Genomic DNA, 24,200 nt, shown 5'->3' with positions numbered 1-24,200 from the left:
GGCCACACTGGGACACAAATCACTTTGCACACGCCCCTAAAACAACATGTGCACAGGAAAGGGCCCTACATGGGTCTTAGGGTCAAACAGTACTTGACCTAAATGTCATGCCCATCTGCACAATATGAAAGTGCAAGTCAACAAGCACATACAACTCCAACTGCATGGGACATACCTATACAGGAACTAGCTGCAAGGAACATACAACTAAATGGACACATGCACCTTCAAATGCAACCAAAGCTAGCAGAACTGAACACACTCCATGTCTGCACAAACAAAATTCAAGCTGACACACATCAGATGAATATATAAGCCATATCAGGTAGACAAATCTAACATCATACATGCTCACACTGGGCAATGCAAGATGAAATACTCACCATAACAAACACCACACAATGCCATGACACCACCACTGCATGAACACCCACATATACATACACTCAACATATACCTTTGTCTTGGGGAACACCAGCACTGCTCACAAAGTTGGATAATGCAAACAACAGCAAATGGAGCAGCAAGCAGGCTGAAACACACACAAAACTCCATACAGACAACACAGGTTACTCAGGAGCAACATAAATGTAGGAAAGGATTTGCAGGACAAACGTATACCCCAAAAAATCAACGGTTGGGTTTATTAACAGTGAAATACTGTAAAGTCCAAAGGCCCTTGGCCAGTCCGTATATACATAGTCCAAAAGTAGCATAGAGTTGTGCCTAAACTTGACTCCCAACTGCCATGGAACCTCCACAGGAAGGGTTATCAAAGCGGCGGGCAAGCACCTCAGGGCTTTTGCGGGGGAGTGAGGGGTTAGGGAGGGTTGGATTTTGGAAGGGAGATTTAAGATTAGTCTTGGGAGGGATTGCCTTCTTCTTTGGAGGGGTAGGATATTTCTTGGTGGGGGGAGGTATTGATGCTTGCAGAGGGGGCAGGGGAGGCCTGGGATGTGGAAGGGATGGGCTGGGTGGGCACCTCTTGGGTTTGAGGCGGGGGTAGAAGGAACAAGGGTAAGGTCAAGCTCAAACAAAATAAGTTTTTTAAGGCCACGGGCGGTCAGCAGAAGGGTGTCGGGATTTGAAGGTTGAGGGAGTGATTGTCATCTATGTGTGTGGATGTCATGGGTGCTTGCTTATGGAGGTATGTTTGTGTGTGGTGAGTGTCTGTTGGGTTGGTGAGTGCGTTTGTATGTCTTGGGGGACTGCGAGGTACTGCAGGATGGAGTGATGTGTGTGCAGCTATTGTGGTGGTGACTGTGGATTGGCTGGATGTGGTGGATGTCTGTGTGTCTGTAGTTGTGGTGTCCTGTGGGTGTGGTGCTTGTGGTGGATGTCTGGCGGTCTGCTGGGGTGGTGTCTGCGGGTATGATGGGTGTGGTGGGTGTGTCAGTGATTCTTGCTGTTGTGCCTGTGGGTTTACTGGATGTTGTGTGTGTGATGCTGTGGATGGTGGATGGTGGAGAGTTTCCAGTGAAGTTGTGACTGTTGGGTCTGTGGGTGTCTGTGGTTATTGTGCACGCTAGTGTGTTTTGTGGTGTTTGTGTTTGCGTGTGCTGCTCTTGGGTGTTGAGGTGGATGCATGTGGTTCTGTCTGTGTGCTTTGGGTAGGCAGTGGGGATTTGGATTGGGAAAAGGGAGTTTGAGTGGGGACAGAAGGTGGGGGTGACTGGTTGCTGTCAGTGTGGAGGCTAGAGCCTGAAAATACCTCTCTAGGCTAGGCATTGCACCATGAATGCCTTCTAGGAATGCATATGTTTGTTGCAGTTGGGTCGCCAGTCCCTGGATGGCATGCATTCACAATGGCTGACTGACCCACAGAGATACTTCTCAGGAGGCCAATAACCTCCTCACTGAGGTCAGCAGGAGTGACAGAGCTGGGAAAGAGGTGCCCTGTTGGGTAAACAGGCACGTCCAACTAAGTGGGAAGCCAAAAGGAGTGTTAGAATGGGGGTGGTAGACAAGGATGGTACAGGGCGCTACCCGATGGGTATTCCACCACTAGGGAGTGACCACTGGAGGAGGAATCCGATGATGATGAGGGTGATGTTCTGGTCTCCCCCATGTTCTGGTCTCCCCCATGGCACTTCCCTCAGCCTCCCGGCTACTGTGTCAGTTGTGTGTTGTCCTGAGGTCCCATGGCCAGATGCTTCCACACTCAGCTGTTCCCCCTCTCCTTCACTTGCCAGTGCAGATGCTGCAAGGACAAACAGGAATAAGGTCATGATCGCACTTGAACAACAACTCTGATTAGCAAACATTACAATGATGTCAAGTAGACCCCAGCAACCAACTCCACCTAAGTGGCCCATACATGTGCCATACCATATGCATGCATGCCATCTGAACTGGCAACAGTTGCTCACAGGAAAATCAGTATCTCACACAACTACAATTGTATGGCTGTAGTTGTGCAATTACACTAATCTGTCAGCAAGTAGGAAACCTCATCACCCAAAAAGCTTTGCCTCATGGAGCAGACCTCAGTTACCAGTTGTCATACAATAGTAGGCCAATGTCAACTTCAGTGCCACAGATCACACACAAGGTCATGCACTCATCTATTTGTCACCTCCATAATGACCCAACAATAGGTAACAATGCTTCAAAATCCTGCCATGTTGATGACAAAGGTACAATAGCCTGGAGAAGGTGACATGAAAATACACGTCACACTGGAAACATATCAATAACATACACTTCACCAAGTGACATTTGTCCCAATAGAGTCAAGGAGGTAGTATTGATGTTGCTCAGATAGGCCACACATGTGGCATGGAAGTGTGCATTATGTCAGGAGAGATGTCCCCACAATCCACAACTCAATGATTCAGCAAGCCCCAGGGTGATCGCCATTAATGTCTGACACCCTTTACAATGACATACTCTAAGTGCTTCAGTGGAAGCAAATTGTCCTTTGCATGTGGGAGACACGCAGAAATTGCAAGGACTTGTAAAAGGCACTCAACATGTTGCCCAGTGGGAAGCTACATCACTGTCCCTATTGTACTCATGCAAACCCAGATGTCTGTCTGTGTATGAATGCCTGTACCCAAAGACATGTATTTTAAACATAACTGCAAGTCACTCCATGATGCATGCCAACAGTCAGGACACAAACCATAACCATTTCACATGTGCAATGTACTTTCCCACCTGATGCCACATCAAGGGCATGGATATTCACGTTGTGGCTCAAAACACTAGCATACCTGTCATGTCCATCATTGCTACTGCAGTTGTACCTGCCAAATGACATGCTATGACACCTGAGGGAATGTGTCAGACAGTAAACAATGCTCAAACACTCCTGTATGTGGCACAAAATGAAATATATCCCGATTGTAAATGTACTAATCGATAAAGAGTTTGTAAAGGAATACAGAAATCATCCCATCAACATAGGTAGACCATGCATGAAACTGCAGTTTAAAAATGTTTTCCAAAGAGAAAGGGACACATGCTTACATGTAGGCACAAGGAATGTTGGCAACAGTGATGGCACATAAATCATGCCAATGGACATTCCCCACTAGTTGCATCCAAAGAACAAGGCAAGCCTTGTCACATGTATGTTGGACACCTTCACATTGCAGACTGAGGTGAGGCACCAGTACCAATCATATGTTGAAGACAAGTGGCCTCTAGATGGCATATGCCAACATACATTTTTACCCAGACACACGGCAGAGGACAGTGATTCATTTCCTACTTACCTTTGGCCTGGAACACTTAGGAGTAGTGGTCTGTTGCATAGAAATTACACACAATAATACAACAGCAAACAATACATGATTGATCAATATACCCAGCCATATGTAGTGCCTGCAGAGCAAGCGGTTTGAGGATTCTATCCAGTTTTGTCCTAGATCCCTGGTCCAACAGGCAAGGCACATCAGTATACTACAAATGACATGTCATCAGGAACAATATCCCATCTACTGTGTGACACATGGCTTATCCCTAATTGTCAGACCCTCATGCAATCACTTGGCAATAGGACAAGCAGGACTATGTGCTGTACTCACCCCCTTGTGTCTGCTGTGCTGCCCTCAAACACCCATCAAGGTCCCGATAGGCCACCACCTGAATGCGGGCCATTAGGAGGGTCATTTTCTGACGAGCACCCTGCCCTCAATGGGAGGACATCCCCAGCTGGGCCTCTGCAATCTTCTGGGCCCAGTATCTCAGGCCCTCCCACCTTTTTCTGCAGTGGGTGCTCTGGCAGCTCTGGACCCCCAGGATCTGCACCTTATTGGCAATGGCTCTCCATGTCCCCTTCTTTTGATGAGTGTTGACCTGCATGAATGCAAAAGACAAATCAAGAGATCATGTTCACAAGTGTCATCACAAATGGTTGAGTCACATACATGTCAGTAACATCAAGCTGGAGCTTTCCTTCTTGTCAATACTCCCTAAGTGTGACACACACAAGCCAATGAGTAGAGCCATGACTACAGACATACATTTCCCAATCTGCAGAACAACCCATGACCCTCCTCAGGCCCTACCATGACTAAGTAAGCATACTGCCATCATGTGGAACATGCTCTAGCAACCTGACTGAGATATGAGTCACATCACACCTCTGTGGCTTCTGAAAGGTAAACTCCTAGGGCATGAATGGACCAACACATTCACACTCTGTGAGAATTACTCTGCATACAGTTCCTACAGCATACTGCCAGAGTACAAATTTCAACATTACACATGGGTAACAATGAAGGGACTGGCATTTTGGGTACAGAAAGTGTCTAGCCTGTCCATTTGTGGACATTTGCAATGACAAATGAAGACTCATGCCACTTCAAGGGGTGGGGTTCTGTGTTATATATCTGTAACAAAGAATTCACTTTTGGAGACATGGGTCCATCCTACGGAGATAGCATCCAACAAACAAAGGCATGCATTGTCCATTTTCTCCTGTTTGACCAAGTTATAGGCTCACATATTATGGTCTCCCAGGAATCAACACACCGTCTTCACTGTGGAAATGTCAGGCTGTGGGAGTAAGGGACCTGTCATGAGTCAGAGACATACATTGACAATGATGCTAAGCACACATGTGTAATATATCATTAACTCACACCTGTATCCATTCCTAATCTGATCAAAATACTGAGATATTCTGAGCATCATATTATGCCAGAGCCTCATACTGGCCACATGACAGGATCTGCTGGCATACAGGGAGTGGGCACAGTGCCACAGCTGCACAGCCAAAGTGACTCCACCGCAGCCTAGACTAGGACCCATACCGGGAGATACATGTTACAGGCCATGAACTCTGCAAGCTGAACAGATAGAACCTACGGTGCACTACATTCCCGTCACTTCTGTGCATGACAGTAAATCATGTAGGCAACAGTTAATTGGCATGTGCTGTGTGTGGCAACCTGATGGACAGAGAGAGTGGTGACATGCCTTACAAACAACAATCTAGCAAAGGCAGATGTGCTAAGAAATCTCTGTGGCAACACACACATAGCTCACATTACTCACAACTGACACATACAAGATGCATACTCAGCTCATGCTGCCGTGCACATATGTGTTGTCTCACATATACAACAATCATGAGGAAAGAGATGGCAGTGGATGGCTGTAATGTCACCTCACCTATTTATGTGCATCCAACACAAGGTGGATCTAGCTTCACAAAAAACACACACACCACATTGTGATTTAACTCAACATATGGCTCTGGCCAACAAAACCTGCACATTGGCACACCGATTGAAGCCACACAGACTGCACCTATAGGCACATGTGTAGTCAATCTGGCACACATGGGCACAATCTAGCCTGTGAGGAGGGAAAGGATGGTGAAGTATAGAGACAACTGTGCACATGAGGCACTTACCTATTCCTCTGTTGCAACACAGAGCTGTCCATACAGCAGTAGGACCTCATTATCCAGCCTCTCCAGCTCCTCTGGAGAGAAGGCTGGGGCCCAATAAGCTGCTGGACGTGGCATGATTGATCCCAGAGGCAGTACACAGCAGCTCGGTAGAGGAGGTGTTACTCGCAGCAACGTCAGGATTCAAGTAAGGGAATCTGCAGAAAATGGCTGGCACGACCACCACTCAAGCGCTCACCACCCCCGCGGAAACAGCTATTGGCTCACGACCACCACTGACAATTATGTTAGCCTATGGCTGTGTCTGCTGCGGTTGCAACCGCCTACCACCATGACGACTTCTGCCAGTGGTCACAGGAAGTTCCTAATCTCCAGTGGAGCAGGTCAGACAGCTGCCATTTTAGAGGCCTGAAATGTGGGATTGGGCTTCAAAAATTGTGTCACACCTCCAAAAATCACACAAACATGCTTTTCCAGTCTTGTCATGTAGGTCCTAAAACTCAAACACCATTGTAATATGTTGCAGGGCTGCTGAATACACGTCTGTGTCAGACTGACAGGTGGGCTGTTTGTGAAGTCACTCTAGACAGTGACACAAAGGGAGCTGAGGTGTGTCTTGCATATCCTGATGGGTCTTCCTGGGCTAGAGTCAGCAGGAAGGGCTCACACCTGCACTTACCAGAGTTGTGGCTGGCCTCACACAACACAGTCTCAAACCCCTGTGTCTGGCACAGGACAAGGAAGAGGCAGGGTCTTGTGCACTACAAAGGCTTTCCTTTGAATTTTGCCTACTTTAAAGGCAGAAATGAGTAAAAGTATTAATCTGCTGACCGCACAATTTTAGATTACTTCTGGATAAAGAGAAACCTCTGCCAAGGAGAAGAGATTGATGCTTGAGGAGGACCTGCCACTCTGCTTGTTGCTTTGCTGTGCTGGCCTGCTGCTGCTGCTTCTGCCTTGGGAGTTAAAGGACTGGACTTTGCTCTCCGAAATCCTGCTTGTGAAGTTTCTCCAAGGCTTTGGACTGACATTGCCTGCTGTTCTGAAGTCTCAGGGCCATCAAAGACATCTTCTGCCAGCACCTGGGCTCTTAAGAACCCTACCCTGCCAAGTGGTTCCACATCCAGTCTCTGGGCCCTTGAAAGGAGAAGTTTGTGATCCCAAGGTGAAAACCCATGCACTGGCGCCGAACGGCAAAAAAAACAAAAAAAACATCAATGCAGTGCCTGCACCATGGTTGAAAAATAGATGCAGCCTTACTGAAATCAATGCATCGTCAGCTTAGTGCAGGTTCATTGCTGCCGTGGGTCCAGATTTTCCATGCATCGTCCTTGGGCATCAACATCTTCAACATCACTGCATGGACCCAAGTCTACTTGTCAAGAAACTGACTCATCCCTTTCCTGCAAGGACAGAATCGGCACATTGCTTACTCGGCAGAGAAAGAGTCAACATGCGGCCTCAATTGAGAGTAAGAAATTGACCCATCACTTGTTTTTCCAATGCACACTTACCTGTGCGGCTTTATTGTTGATGCATACCAACTACTTTGTGCTGCAACAACACATCCATTGATTTCTATAGATTAAAACTCTTCTTTTCTCTAAAAATGCATATTCTTGCTTGTGTATGTTGGATTTTTGTTGTTTTGGTTTTGCTTGATTTAGAATAATATTGGCTTTTTTCTAAACTGGTGTGGTGTCCTTTTTTGGTGTTTCCACAGTGTTATTGTGTGTGTATGTACAAATACTTTACATATTGTTTCTGAGATACGACTGACTGCTTGTGCCAAGCTACCAAGGGGCTTTCAGCAGAGGTTACCTGAGCTGTGTATCTCCCTTATCCTGACTAGAAAGAGGGTCCATACTTGGACAGGGTGTAAACTGACTGCCAACTAAAGACCCCATTTCTAAAAAGTATGATCCCCCAGCTGATGTCACAACTGTACCCAGAGAGGGCCTGGCTGGTTGGTAAGTCACATCTGCCCTATTTGTGTGTGTGCATTGTCTGATACCACAATTCTTATAAGTGGGACTAATTGTTGCACATATGTCCTATTCCTAAACAGGAGACTCTGCATATCCAAACCATCCATGGTTGTTGACGCCAATAAGGAATCCAACTACTCCAAGGAAAGTCTGCTTCATTGAGGCCCATGGACAAACACAGCACATAGTGGAGCGAGCTTTTGGGCTCCTGAAGGCCAGACTTAGGTGTCTTGACTGGACTGGTGGTGCCCTCCTCTGCTCACTCGAAAAAGTGTCTAAGATCACTGTGGCCTACTGCATGCTCCACAACCTGGCCCTGAGGAGGAATAGCCCATACATCCCAGAGGAGGGGCAGCTTGATGTGCCACCTGTGAGCCTCCTGAAATGCCAAGTGAAGATGACAGCGGTGAAGAGGAAGGAGCTGAGTGGTGGGAAGATCTCATCAATAGCTACTTTTCTTGAATGAGAGTATGTCATGTGACATAATGACTGTGACTGTACAAAGAACTGTAGTTGTTAGATTGTGTGGAGCAGAGTGTTTTTGCAATGTTCAGCCAAAGGTCACATGGAGGGTAAGCCTATAACAGATCCTCATCTTGATGTAGCCACATAATTTGTGTCAGTCTCATTTCAATGTTATTTCCTTTATAGATGCTTGCCATATAATTGGGGCAATAGATATGTCTTCAAGCCTATACTCCTTGTTTTGGCTGAAGTGCACATTGTATTTGTTTAGTGTGCTGTGGTAGGCCGATTGCATCATATGTGTGATCATATGGCCATGAAATATGCAGTCATCATGTGCAAGCAAGGCATTCACCCTTCACATAGGCTAATCACTTTTCTTGTATGATGTGTATGTAACTGTAGATATGTTTCATCACTGCAGGCCACAGTGCGTGTGCTACAATACTGACATATGTCTGTGTCATACCAAGAGACGCATGGTCATTGGATCATGATGTGCCCGTGATCAGGGACTGTTGTAGTGCCCTCTGTCTGTACCTTGAGGTATGGGGTGTTGCTTTGCTTTAGTGTGGTATGTGATAAGGCTCAAGTTGGTGTCCCCATCCACATTTCAGTTTGCCTATTCTAGAGGACAGTGTCTGACAAGGACCTTTCTTCCCTGGTCCGGGGATCTACCTTGATCTGTGTACCTTGACACATTTTGTGTCAGCCAGTCTTGGCTATGACAGTCCAGATTTGCTGTATAGTGGAATAAAATATGTGGTGTAACCAGCCATTTGTAGCAATGTGTTTGTGTGTGTTGGTTGTAATCCTTAGCAGGATACTGTACGTATAACACATCCCTCCTTGCACTAGTATCTTGTGTCTTCATCATTAGCTTCACATGCTCTTAATTCTCTGCATAGCAAATTTTTAAACAGAAGCAAGCAGACACAAACTTTGTGATGTGTGTGATTTATTGCATACTTGTGAATCGAACAAATATTAGGTATATGACAGAACAGAATTGTGAAGGGTTCTGTCATGGTGTATGAAATCATTGTAGTAGATGCCACAGCATTGTAAGTCCCATGTCTAGTGTGCTCCTCCATTGGAAATGGAAAGTGGTTGAGAAACAGTCAACAGAGTGAACATGTGACACACAAAGGAGGTAATTTTGGAAGAGGTTACTTGCTGGTAGTGGTAGGTGTCTGGCCAACTGCACTTCCCAGGCTCTTCGCTGCATGTCCCTGCTTATGTAGGGGGTGAGCTGCTGCTACAGAGGCAGGGGTTTCTGAGGCAGGTTCTTCCGCTGGCAGGGCCTCCTTTCCACTGGGTGGCACGATGTTGAGGTGCCAGGAGTAGACATGCCAAGGGAAGGGGTGGAGCCTTGCTGTTGATTCCTGCTCAGGGTGATGTTGATGTCCCTCAGCACCCTTGTTAGGGAGGCCATGTTAGAATTGTGGGCCTCCCACTGTGCTCGCACTTTCTGTACGAATTTCCTCTGTAGCTGCTTCATTTCACAGAGCTCAGTTAGTGCCTGGCCCATCACGCCTTGGGGCACCTGACAGACCCCCAAGACATGGCTGATGGTGTCCTGATCAGGAGTATCCCCAGTGTCCTCACCACGCTGGCCAAGAAAATCCCTCCCAAACACCCTACCCCCACGGGCCTATACCCTTGCCACAGGGTGCACTCTCCCACTGGTTTCAGGACCATCACCATCAGAAATGTTGTGTTGTGACTCAGGATTCTAGACTGGGGAGCAGAAGATGGTTGTCAGTGTTCTAGGGGCCCAAGTTGGGGGGCACATGGTTGCCCATGATGTTCGGGCAACAGAGTTCGAAGATGTTGATGTGGCCAAGGTGAGACACACTGGTGGAGTCTGACCAGGTTGCCTAGATAGTCCAGAAGCATCCTCAATGTCCAGGTATCCAGGAGTATTGTCCTCACTGAGGGCTTCATCCTGGGTGGTTGTGGCAGTCTCTTCAGTGGTCTCTATATGGCCATTGGCAGCACAACCTGTTGATGTGAAAGGTACCATGTTACTGGTTGTCTTGTGACATCTACCTCCAATCATTTACAATACCACTTCACAGAGACCTTGTACACAGTTATCTAGTACATAAACATATTGTGACAGGTACGCATGGTAATGGTTGTTTTGACTTGACATTTGTAGAGCATTCCAGCTCTTCTTGCCTGTCACAGCTGCTGAGATGTGCAATACATTAGCCGTTTGGGGGGATGGGCTGGGAGTGTCAACTTGGCACGGTGCAGGTCACACAGTGGCTAGTCAAGTTAGGTTGGTTTTTGGCCATTTTGAGGCCTAGTTAAATATGATACAGGCAGTCCGAGGAGCTTGTAGTACATGTGACAGCAGTCATCATGTGGGTAGGGCAGTTTTAATGTGTGTGCTGCCAATATCAATCCTGTTGTGCCTCATGCAGCCTTTGGGATAATTGTTTAGCACACTCAGCAAGCCGGCCTGCCTGTCCTCAATGGTTACATATTGGGTTAGTAGGTCAGGATGGAGCTAGGTAAGCAGACACATCTCAGTGTTGGGCAAGATCTGTATGCTGCTCACTTTCAGCGAAATGACCCTCAAATGTGACTAATCAGGCAAGGGTATTTGATCAGGTGACCACTGGTGTGGTTTTTTGATATTTGGAGAAAAAGTGCCTCCTGGGAGTCAGAGTCGTGTCTACTGCACACACTTGAGAATTTACATTGTCCAAGGTGCGTAGAGTTCATTTGGGTGTACTCTACTAGATGGGTGTGGGCCAGTGAACACTGATTTTGGTTTTAGAGTATGTGGGACAAGGCCTATTAGGCTTAGCTTTCTGGTCAGTCCTCCTACTTTCCAGCATTTCACAAATGGTATCCTCCCAGGTGAGTACAGATCAATTGGGATTTCACAGACATGGCTATTTATGCATATGCACCCTGAGCTTGTGTCTGGAGTGTGAGCTGCATAGGCTCCTGGCCTTAGCAGTCCTGTCACTCCCTCTATTACACTCACTATACAAATGGTATCCACACACCTGAGTCACTTGACTTTGAGAGCTGGGAAAATGTGCTCTTTGATCTTATGCACAATGTTCTGGTATTTGGAGTCAGAGTAACAGTGCCACCTGTGATTTGCAGTCAGGGAAGTCTGGTCACTTGACACATCTGACCAATGTCAATCCCCAAACTGGGTACACTTCATTTATTAGTTGACAGACAAGGGAACACTGTGCTGGGGTTTGGAGTTGCAGAAACAGTGTCTGCTAGAAGTTGCAGTTTTGTCAGCCCCTGTATACACAAACTAAACATATGTGAACCCCGCCTCCCAGGTTAGTAGACTTCATTTGACACTTGCCAGACAAGGGTACTTGTAGCAGTGAACACTGTGCTGATGGTTGGATTCAAAGACTTTGGGCCTTTTTGTCCCTTGTAGTCCTGTTAGTCCCTGTGGGACACATACTATACAAATGTGAAGCCCCCAGGTGAGTACACTTCATTTGAGAAGTTACCAAAAGAGTCTTTGGACAAGATAACACTGTGCTGGTGTATGGAGTTACAGAAACAGGGCCTCCTGGGATTTGCAGTCCTGTCACTCTCTCTACTACACACACCATACAAAATGTTGTTCCCCCAGATGAGTATACGTCAATTGGGAGTATTTGGAGGAGAGAACACTTGGCTAGTGAGTAGGGTACCAGAAAATTAGGGTAAAGGTGAGCTGTAGGCATGCATGACATAGCATTTTGGTGACATATTTTGTGTTGTAACGTACCAGACTTAACTCCCCCAGGTATTCTTGTCGGGCCCTCAGGATGTAGGATAGACAAGACTTTCTCCTCTCTGGGAAAGAGTTATAATTGGACACTGGGTGGGCCACCACCAGTCTTCTTGGCCTGCAGCTGGTGCCTGGAGTCCAGGGAACAGACCTTGCCCATGAGGTTGTTCCACCTCTTCCTGACGTCCTCCCTTGTGCACAGGGTGGTGCCTACAGCATTCACTCTGCCGATAATCCTCTCCCACACTTCCATTTTCCTACTGAGAGGAGTGTGCTGGACTTGTGTTCCACCCACCATGACTCAACTCATCTTCAGAAAAACATGGATTTCTGGAACGTGACATAGTGGAACAAAACAAAATGGGTGACAGTGACTTTCTAAACAAGGGAAGTGCAATCGGTGTGAATGTACAAAAGTGTGTGCAGGGTATTCAATGTGATGGTGAATAAAGAGGTGCCTCATCTATGCACTCTGCAAAAAAGGTGCTCGGGTTTTGTTGTCTTGCAGTATAGATGCAACGGTTTGTGGTGTGAGAAGGGGTATGTTTTATAGTGTCCTTTGCATGTGTGTCGAGTGAAGCAATGTGTGTCAGCTGTGTTGTTTTCAAATCCATCCAATGTGCCGTTGTGTATTACTTTGTTGACCGTGAACCGCTGTGGTTCGGACTGCCATTGGCTAACCACCATGGGTGTCTGCCACTGCGATTTTGATCATTTTCTATACAAGAACTGGAAGATGTAATTTCCAGTTTGTCTGGTGGGAAAGTGTGTGGCTCAGCTGGCTGCCCAGTTAAATGCTGTTAAATGTTTGCTATTGTCCTGCATACATGCCATTTGCAATTAATCAACAACATCCTAGCCTGAGGCTCAATACCCCCTTCTTTTAATACAGGGATTGTAGTTACTTTCTTAAAGAAGGGTAAAAACCTCGAAGATCCAAACGTGTAGCTTCCAATTTCCTTATTACACTTGGATTATAAAATTCTCATGGAACTGACAGCAAATAGGTTTAATGGGGTTGCAGAAAAACTAATTCATATAGAGTAAATGGTTTTATAGCAAGGCATCATTGATGTACGAATATCAATTATTTAATTGAAGCCTTAGAGACTTTTACTGTTAAACAAAATTGGTGCCATTATATTTTTACTGGATTCTGAGAAGTCTTTTGGCCTAGTGACCTGGGACACTGTTTTATATTCTGGGAAAATCTGGATTTCCTTCACACATCACAAGGGTCATACATATTCCATTTAAAGGAGCAGAGACCAGGCTGATTTTAAATACACCCAAGGCAGGAATTGTCAAAGTTCAAAGAGATACCAGGCAAAAGTGTCCCTTCCCCCCACTTAGTCACCATTTTTATAAAGCCATTATCTATAGCAAGTTGCTATGATTAAAAAATTAATCCAACACTTTCGCAGATGGTGCAGATTAAGTTATATGCAGAAGGGATAGAATTATTTTAAAATCCTGGTATAGCTACCAAGAAGGGGGCATTTGTAACTCTTTTCCAAATTCTGGGCTGCTATAAGGTAAGTAAATCAAAAATAGAACTCATGTTATATAACAAGTGGCCATAAATCTTATTGCCCGAGTTGCAAAGCTGCCTCAACATGCACCAAAAGCGCTATCTGGGTATCTATTGTTCAAATAAAATAGAGGGCCTCTATGAATGAAACTATAAACCTCTATTGGCCAAAGTAAGAAGTCTGTTATGAAAATAGAAACATTTTCCTCTCACTCTGTACGATAGAGATACCTTAATTAAAATGACCATGTTACCTTAATTTAATTTTTGTTTTTCACCAGTACCCTGTTTTTTACATACAACTTTCGTAGCTCAAATAGAATCTATGGTCTCATCATTTTATGGAATAATACTACGCCTGGATCATCAGCATTAACCTTGTGGGTCTGCTTTTATACTTAGGTTCTACTTACCACCTGTTTGGAATCAGTGCTAATCTGTGTGTGCAAAATGGCCTATTTGCGACTAATCCCATTTTGCGACTACCATGTACATTCGGTTTGTGAGTCGCAAACTGCAATTTCTTATTTGCGAGTCGCAGAATCCAGTCGCAAAAGTTTGCGATTCGGTAATTGGTTGCATCGGTATTTGGGACTCCGAAATGGCATTTGTACATATCGTTTCGCGTTTTGCACGGTCGCAAATAGTGCTGTATATGTACGTACGTACATGTGCCCCCAAATTACTGAAGTAGATGTGATGGTGAGGTCAACAGGACTGCTATCAAAGATAGTAGGTGTTAGAAATGGGGTTTTTGGTTGGCAGTCAGGTTACCCTCTGACCAAGCAAAAACCTTCACTCTAGTCAGGGTAAGTCACACACAATCCAAGATTATCCTGTGCCCACCCTCTGGTAGCTTGGCACGAGCAGTCAGGCTTAACTTAGAAGGCAATGTGTAAAGCATTTGTGCAATAAATCATACAATACCACAATATAACACCACAAAAATACACCACACAGTGTTTAGAAAAATATATAATATTTATCTGGGTATTTGCAGGTCAAAACGATCAAAGATGCAATATGAATTTGTAAAGATATCACTGAAAAGTGATATAAAGTGTCTTAAGTCTTTAAAAAGCAAACAAAGTCTCTTTCAAGCACAAAGTACCTGGTTTCTGGTGGGAAATCTCAGCAGAGGGCCGCAGAAGAGGAGATGCGTGGAAAAATGGTGTGTGCGTCGGTTACGCCCCTTCACACACGGACTTGCGTCGTTATTTTTCACGCGGGGAGACGTGCGTCATTCTACAGGAGGAAAAATTGTGTGTGCGTCGGTTGCGCCCCTTCACACACGGACTTGTGTCGTTATTTTTCACTCGGGGGAAGACGTGTGTCGTTTTCCGGCACGCGGACCGTCTCCTTCTATGGATCGCGGGGATTACCAGATGTCCCGGGTCTGTGCGTGGATTCTCCTGCTTGTTTTCCGGCTGCGCGTCGTTCCGCGGGGCTGTGCGTCGAAATTTCACTCTCACGGCAGGCGTTGCGTCGATTTCTCCTTGGAAGTCGGGCGGCGTTGTCCTTGCGAGGCCATGCGTCAAAGTTTCGGTCGTCCTGAAGGCGTCGCGTCGATCAGCGTCGGTGTGCGGCGTTTTTCTCACTGCGGAACAAGCTGTGGGACGAAAATTTCGGCGCACGAAGCGTCCAAGTGAAAGAGAGAAGTCTTTTTGGTCCTGAGACTTCAGGGAACAGGAGGCAAGCTCTATCCAAGCCCTTGGAGAGCACTTTTACAGCCAAACAAGAGTTCAGCAAGGCAGCAGGCCAACAGCAAGGCAGCAGTCCTTTGTAGAAAAGCAGACAGGGGAGTCCTTTGAGCGGCCAGGCAGTTCTTCTTGGCAGGATGTAGTTTCTGGTTCAGGTTTCTTCTCCAGCAAGTGTCTGATGAGGTAGGGCAGAGGCCCTGTTTTATACTAAGTTGTGCCTTTGAAGTGGGGGTGACTTCAAAGAGTGTCTAAGAAATGCACCAAGCCCCCTTTCAGTTCAATCCTGTCTGCCAGAGTCCCAGTAGGGGGTGTGGCAGTCCTTTGTGTGAGGGCAGGCCCTCCACCCTCCCAGCCCAGGAAGACCCATTCAAAATGCAGATGTATGCAAGTGAGGCTGAGTACCCTGTGTTTGGGGTGTGTCTGAGTGAATGCACAAGGAGCTGTCAACTAAACCTAGCCAGACGTGAAGGGCACAGAAAGATTTAAGTGCAAAGAAATGCTCACTTTCTAAAAGTGGCATTTCTAGAATAGTAATATTAAATCCGACTTCACCAGTCAGCAGGATTTTGTATTACCATTCTGGCCATACTAAATATGACCTTCCTGCTCCTTTCAGATCAGCAGCTGCCACTTCAACAATGTATGAGAGCAGCCCCAATGTTAGCCTATGAAGGGAGCAGGCCTCACAGTAGTGTAAAAACGAATTTAGGAGTTTTACACTACTAGGACATATAACTACACAGGTACATGTCCTGCCTTTTACCCACACAGGGTTAGGGTTACCTAGGGCACACATTAGAGGTGACTTATATGTAGAAAAAGGGGAGTTCTAGGCTTGGCAAGTACATTTAAATGCCAAGTCGAAGTGGCAGTGAAACTGCACACACAGGCCTTGCAATGGCAGGCCTGAGACAAGGTTAAGGGGCTACTGAAGTGGGTGGCACAACCAGTGCTGCAGGCCCACTAGTAGCATTTAATCTACATGCCCTAGGCACATGTAGTGCACTCTACTAGGGACTTACAAGTAAATTAAATAGCCAATCTTGGATAAACCAATCAATAGTACAATTTAGACAGAGAGCATATACACTTTAGCACTGGTTAGCAGTGGTAAGGTGCCCAGAGGTCAAAAGCCAACATCAACAGGTCAGAAACAATAGGAGGAAGGAGGCAAAAAGTTTGGGGATGACCCTGTCAAAAAGCCAGGTACAACAGTAGGGTTTTGGCGAGCATTGGAAAAGGAGTGATTCAAGAGCAGTGTTGTGCCTGCAAAGCAAAGAGTTGTCCCAGTTACAACGGCGAAGCAGAAAAACATTTTAGTCAGGATGTTGTGTGGAACCATGAGCATGGCTCTGCACTGCTGTGCCACATTGAGAAGATGCCATGAATGTGTACTATCTGCACACAAATTGTGTATCCCAAGTTCTGCCTTAGTTTTGTGTGCTGGTTAGCATCTTCTGCTGAATGACGGCACAAGGCTCCCCAGCCTCTTTTATTCTGTGCATTTCTGTTGGTTAACCACACCAGAGGCAGCCCTACTAACCATGAACCTGGGGCAATTCAAATATACAAAAATAAAAATGGGTCCAGGAAGTAATGTTCAAATATGGCAAACAAAGGAAATGGGTAAAGCAAATAAAACGGTGCCCAAGAAAACAGTTGAAATTCTCATTAAGTAATATTTTTTTCACAGTACATTATAAAAACAAACAATTTATGAACCACATAGTACACTAAACAAACGTACAAGGACAATGGGCAGTGTAACCAGAAAACAAAGGCAAAGGGTCTTGAATTCAAATAAATAATCCACAAGGATGGGACCAATCACAATCAATGTTTCATTCCCAATTTGCCAATGATGCATTGATGGCATTATGACCCTTAGAATTTACTGGTTCATCATGAGGACAAACAGTATTTGGAGTGATAGAACAAAATTTTGAAAAAATATAACAATAATAAAAGGCACTACACAAAAATAAAGGCTTCTGAATAAATAATTAGAAAAGAGTGAGGCAGCATATAGCCAAGGTCGAGTACTTACATTGCTGACCTGTAAGCAAAATATGCAACCATCAACAAACCATAAACTGAAGTGATAAAAGCGAGATAATACCACCACCAAAAAAAACATCAAGCAAATAAACCCTAGGGATTAACACATAATTCCCAGTGAGGTGGTTAAAAAGAGGGGGAGAGATAAAAGATTAGTAAAAACACCACCTACTTGTAGCATATAGACCGTTCTGGAGATAGTGGAGCAACGGGTCCAAAGACCAAAATCCTTTAGGTCTCTCATAAATTGCTAGAACATTATCTACCAAAAACAGACCAATGCAATGTTTCAGGGAGCTACTCGCCAGTCATAAAATCCACAAAATGGTCCCAGTTGAAAAATCATTATTACCTAAACACACCCATCACAGAGATCTTAGGACAAAGAATAAATCAGGACAACCAGCTGTGTAAAATACCTTAAAAACTATCGAAAATATTTTGAAAAAGGTCACTGGGGAACACGATTTAACTCTCCTCAGCACACTGCCATGAGAATCACAATCAACTTCGATGCCACCTGAACGTTGAGCCGGCACCCCGTCGGCGCTTTAGATTACACTAATCACCATAGAAGAAGACAGACTATCGCTAGGGGAGGTCACCAGGATCGCAAGATGCAAACTTGTACAGTGTTAAAGTCATACTGTGCAAACCATAAACAAGAAGACATCAAAAGGAGGAATAAGAGAAAATGCAAAGTGATCTTTTGATGTACATGTGTGAAGCTACACCACTAATCTCTGTCAATGTCAATCAAGAAAAAAAAAAAAAACATGATCAAGGTTGCTGCATAGACCTTTGGATCGCATGTGCAAAGCTAAAGCACTAATCAGTGTCAATGTCTGGTAAAACTGACCTAATTCTCTAAAAAATGAACTGAAGAACAATGAGGCCAACAGTTTGTAGGACGCATAGAATAATAATAAAACACCATCGAATGGTATACATCCCATGTAATTAAGCCAACCTAACCACCGGTATGTAGGAAACTCAGGCAATAGTTTATGCATTCGAAAAAAAAAACTTTGGAACACCTATATTAAAGCTGCTCCTAACCACAGGCTCTCTATACATACTTGCCTTTACAAAATCACTATCTACTGAAGTAATCTTTATTATACAAGTCCTAATGATGGTGGCCAATGTACTTCCCATGATATGTTTCCTGCTTCTGTTTTCTGTGCTACAAGAAGAATCCGGGAGTTGAATACACATTTGTGCAGTCCTCTAAATAACTTTATATTACTGCAGCTCAGTACCTTGCATCTCTCTTTCATGCGTAGCTACCACTGCAATGCCGGAACCTGATAAGGGGACACCACTATACAGTCACAATTCCAGCAAAGAGGGGAGGTAATTTTGGGGAATATGTACAAAAGCATGTTTGCAGTCCGAAACGGCCTGATTCTGCAAATAAGCGCAATACCAGTAGCAAAAATGCTTTTTGATATGTACAAAACACAAATTGTGATTCATTAACCCCTTTGCTGCCAGGCCTTTTCCCCCTCCTGTGCCAGGCCTTTTTTTGGCTATTTAGGGCAGTTCTGGCTTAGGCCCTCATAACTTTTTGTCCACATAAGCTAGCCAAGCCAAGTTTGCGTCCTTTTTTTCCAACATGCTAGGGATTCTAGAGGTACCCAGACTTTGTGGGTTCCCCTGAAGGAGTCCAAGAAATTAGCCAAAATACAGTGAAAATGTTGTTTTTTTCAAAAAATTTGAAAAAGTGGCTGGAGATGAAGGCTTGTGGTTTTTTCCCTGAAAATGGCATCAACAAAGGGTTTGGGATGCTAAAATCAACAGCTTCCCAGCTTTCATGAACAGGCAGATTTGAATCAGAAAACCCCATTTTTCAAAACAAATTTGGCATTTTACAGGGACATAGCCATTTTTACGAATTTTTTGTGCTTTCAGCCTCCTTCCAGTCAGTGACAGAAATGGGCATGAAACCAATGCTGGATCCCAGAAACCTAAACATTTCTGAAAAGTAGACAAAATTCTGAATTCAGCAAGGGGTAATTTGTGTAGATCCTACAAGGGTTTCCTACAGAAAATAACAAATGAAAAAAAAAAGAATTGAAATTGAGGTGAAAAAAACAGCAATTTTTCTCTGCGTTTTACTTTGTAACTTTTTCCTGCAATGTCAGATTTTATAAAGCAATATACCGTTGCGTCTGCTGGACTCTTCTGGTTGCGGGGATATATAGGGCTTGTAGGTTCATCAAGAACCCTAGGTACCCAGAGCCAATAAATGAGCTGCACCCTGCAGTGGGTTTTCATTCTATACCGGGTATACAGCAAATCATTTGCTGAAATATAAAGAGTGAAAAATAGCTATCAAGAAAACATTTGTATTTCCAAAATGAGCACAAGATAAGGCATTGAGGAGCAGTGGTTATTTGCACATCTCTGAATTCCGGGGTGACCATACTAGCACGTGAATTACAGGGCATTTCTCAAATAGACGTCTTTTTTACACACTCTTATAAAGGGAATCCAAGATGGGGTGACTTGTGGGGCTCTGACCAGGTTCTGTTACCCAGAATCCTTTGCAAACCTCAAAAAGTGGCTAAAAAAACACATTTTCCTCACATTTCGGTGACAGAAAGTTCTGGAATCTGAGAGGAGCCACAAATTTCCTTCCACCAAGCGTTCCCCCAAGTCTCCCGATAAAAATGATACCTCACTTGGGTGGGTAGGCCTAGGAGCTGCGACAGGAAATGCCCCAAAACACAACGTGGACACATCCCATTTTTTGACAGAAAACACAGCAGTTTTTTCCAAAGTGCCAGCCTGTACATTTTGGCCTCTAGCTCAGCCGGCACATATGGAAACCTACAAAATCTGTGCATTTGTGAAAACTAGATACCTAAGGGAATCCAAGATGGGGTGACTTGTGGGGCTCTGACCAGGTTCTGTTACCCAGAATCCTTTGCAAACCTCAAAAAGTGGCTAAAAAAACACGTTTTCCTCACATTTCGGTGACAGAAAGTTCTGGAATCTGAGAGGAGCCACAAATTTCCTTCCACCCACCGTTCCCCCAAGTCTCCCGATAAAAATTACACCTCACTTGTGTGGGTAGGCCTAGCACCCGCGACAGGAAATGCCCCAAAACACAACGTGGACACATCCCATTTTTTGACAGAAAGCACAGCTGTTTTTTCCAAAGTGCCAGCCTGTACATTTTGGCCTCTACCTCAGCCGGCACCTAGGGAAACCTACCAAACCTGTGCATTTTTAAAAACTAGAGACCTAGGGGAATCCACGATGGGGTGACTTGTGGGGCTCTGACCAGGTTCTGTGACCCAGAATCCTTTGCAAACCTCAAAAAGTAGCTAAAAAAACACATTTTCCTCACATTTCGGTGACAGAAAGTTCTGGAATCTGAGAGGAGCCACAAATTTCCTTCCACCCACCATTCCTCCAAGTCTCCCGATAAAAATGATACCTCACTTGTGTGGGTAGGCCTAGGAGCCGCGACAGGAAATGCCCCAAAACACAACGTGGACACATCCCATTTTTTGACAGAAAACACAGCTGTTTTTTCCAAAGTGCCAGCCTGTACATTTTGGCATCTAGCTCAGCCGGCACATATGGAAACCTACCAAATCTGTGCATTTGTGAAAACTAGATACCTAAGGGAATCCAAGATGGGGTGACTTGTGGGGCTCTGACCAGGTTCTGTTACCCAGAATCCTTTGCAAACCTCAAAAAGTGGCTAAAAAAACACGTTTTCCTCACATTTCGGTGACAGAAAGTTCTGGAATCTGAGAGGAGCCACAAATTTCCTTCCACCCACCGTTCCCCCAAGTCTCCCGATAAAAATGACACCTCACTTGTGTGGGTAGGCCTAGCACCCGCGACAGGAAATGCCCCAAAACACAACGTGGACACATCCCATTTTTTGACAGAAAGCACAGCTGTTTTTTCCAAAGTGCCAGCCTGTACATTTTGGCCTCTACCTCAGCCGGCACCTAGGGAAACCTACCAAACCTGTGCATTTTTAAAAACTAGAGACCTAGGGGAATCCACGATGGGGTGACGTGTGGGGCTCTGACCAGGTTCTGTTACCCAGAATCCTTTGCAAACCTCAAAAAGTAGCTAAAAAAACACATTTTCCTCACATTTCGGTGACAGAAAGTTCTGGAATCTGAGAGGAGCCACAAATTTCCTTCCACCCCCCATTCCTCCAAGTCTCCCGATAAAAATGATACCTCACTTGTGTGGGTAAGCCTAGCACCCGCGACAGGAAAAGCCCCAAAACACAACGTGGACACATCCCATTTTTTTGACAGAAAACAGCTGTTTTTTCTAAAGTGCCAGCCTGTACATTTTGGCCTCTAGCTCAGCCAGCACCTAGGGAAACATACCAAACCTGTGCATTTTTCACAACTAGAGACCTAGGGGAATCCAAGATGGGGTGACTTGTGGGGCTCTGACCAGGTTCTGTTACCCAGAATCCTTTGCAAACCTCAAAAAGTGGCTAAAAACCACGTTTTACTCACATTTCGGTGACAGAAAGTTCTGGAATCTGAGAGCAGCCACAAGTTTCTTCCACCCACCGTTCCCCCAAGTCTCCCGATAAAAATGATACCTCACTTGTGTGGGTAGGCCTAGCGCCCGCGACAGGAAATGCCCCAAAACACAACGTGGACACATCAAATTTTTTCATAGAAAACAGTGCCTACCAGTGGATTTTGGTCTCTAGTTCAGCCGGCACCTAGGAAAACCTACCAAACCTGTGCATTTTTGAAAACTAGAGACGTAGGGGAATCCAAGATGGGGTGACTTGTGGGGCTCTGACAAGGTTCTGTTACCCAGAATCCTTTGCAAACCTCAAAAAGTGGCTAAAATAACACGTTTTCCTCAAATTTCGGTGACAGAAAGTTCTGGAATCTGAGAGGAGCCACAAATTTCCTTCCACCCAGCGTTCCCCCAAGTCTCCCGATAAAAATGATACCTCACTTGTGTGGGTAGGCCTAGCACCCGCGACAGGAAATGCCCCGAAACACAACGTGGACACATCCCATTTTTTGACAGAAAACACAGCTGTTTTTTCCAAAGTGCCAGCCTGTACATTTTGGCCTCTAGCTCAGCCGGCACCTAGGGAAACCTACCAAACCTGTGCATTTTTGAAAACTAGAGACCTAGGGGAATCCACGATGAGGTGACTTGTGGTGCTCTGACCAGGTTCTGTTACTGAGAATCCTTTGCAAACCTCAACATTTGGCTAAAAAAACATGTTTTCCTCACATTTCGGTGACAGAAAGTTCTGGAATCTGAGAGTAGCCACAAATTTCCATCCACCCAGTGTTCCCCCAAGTCTCCAGATAAAAATGATACCTCACTTGTGTGGGTAGGCCTAGCGCCCGCGATAGGAAATGTCCCAAAACACAACGTGGAGACATCACAATTTTTGACAGAAAACAGAGGTGTTTTTTGCAAAGTCCCTACCTGTAGATTTTGGCCTCTAGCTCAGCCGGCACCTAGGGAAACCTACCAAACCTGTGCATTTTTGAAAATTAGTGACCTAGGGAAATCCAAGATGGGGTGACTTGTGGGGCTCGGACCAGGTTCTGTTACCTAGAATCCTTTGCAAACCTCAAAATGTGGCTAAAAAAACTCGTTTTCCTCACATTTCGGTGACAGAAAGTTCTGGAATCTGAGAGGAGCCACAAACTTCCTTCCACCCAGCGTTCCCCCAAGTCTCCCGATAAAAATGATACCTCACTTGTGTGGGTAGGCCTAGCACCCGCGACAGGAAATGCCCCAAAACACAACGTGGACACATCCCATTTTTTGACAGAAAACACAGCTGTTTTTTCCAAAGTGCCAGCCTGTACATTTTGGCCTCTAGCTCAGCCGGCACCTATGGAAACCTTCCAAATCTGTGCATTTGTGAAAACTAGAGCCCTAAGGGAATCCAAGATGGGGTGACTTGTGGGGCTCTGACCAGGTTCTGTTACCCAGAATCCTTTGTAAACCTCAAAAAGTGGCTAAAAAAACACGTTTTTCCTCACATTTCGGTGACAGAAAGTTCTGGAATCTGAGAGGAGCCACAAATTTCCTTCCACCCACCGTTCCCCCAAGTCTCCCGATAAAAATGACACCTCACTTGTGTGGGTAGGCCTAGCACCCGCGACACGAAATGCCCCAAAACACAACGTGGACACATCCCATTTTTTGACAGAAAACACACCTGTTTTTTCCAAAGTGCCAGCCTGTACATTTTGGCCTCTACCTCAGCCGGCACCTAGGGAAACCTAACAAACCTGTGCATTTTTTAAAACTAGAGACCTAGCGGAATCCACGATGGGGTCACTTGTGGGGCTCTGACCAGGTTCTGTTACCCAGAATCCTTTGCAAACCTCAAAAAGTGGCTAAAAAAACACGTTTTCCTCACATTTCGGTGACAGAAAGTTCTGGAATCTGAGAGGAGCCACAAATTTCCTTCCACCAACCATTCCCCCAAGTCTCCCGATAAAAATGATACCTCACTTGTGTGGGTAGGCCTAGCACCCGCGACAGGAAAAGCCCCAAAACACAACGTGGACACATCCCATTTTTTGACAGAAAACACAGCTGTTTTTTCCTAAGTGCCAGCCTGTACATTTTGGCCTCTAGCTCAGCCGGCACCTAGGGAAACCTACCAAACCTGTGCATTTTTGACAACTAGAGACCGAGGGGAATCCAAGATGGGGTGACTTGTGGGGATCTGACCAGGTTCTGTTACCCAGAATCCTCTGCAAACCTCAAAAAGTGGCTAAAAACCACGTTTTCCTCCCATTTCGGTGACAGAAAGTTCTGGAATCTGAGAGCAGCCACAAGT

Source organism: Pleurodeles waltl, chromosome 8 (assembly GCF_031143425.1).
Source record: "Pleurodeles waltl isolate 20211129_DDA chromosome 8, aPleWal1.hap1.20221129, whole genome shotgun sequence".
In the NCBI taxonomy this organism is placed as follows: Eukaryota; Metazoa; Chordata; class Amphibia; order Caudata; family Salamandridae; genus Pleurodeles; species Pleurodeles waltl.
The sequence above is the reverse complement of the archived record's forward strand: the minus strand, read 5'-3'. Positions refer to the sequence as shown.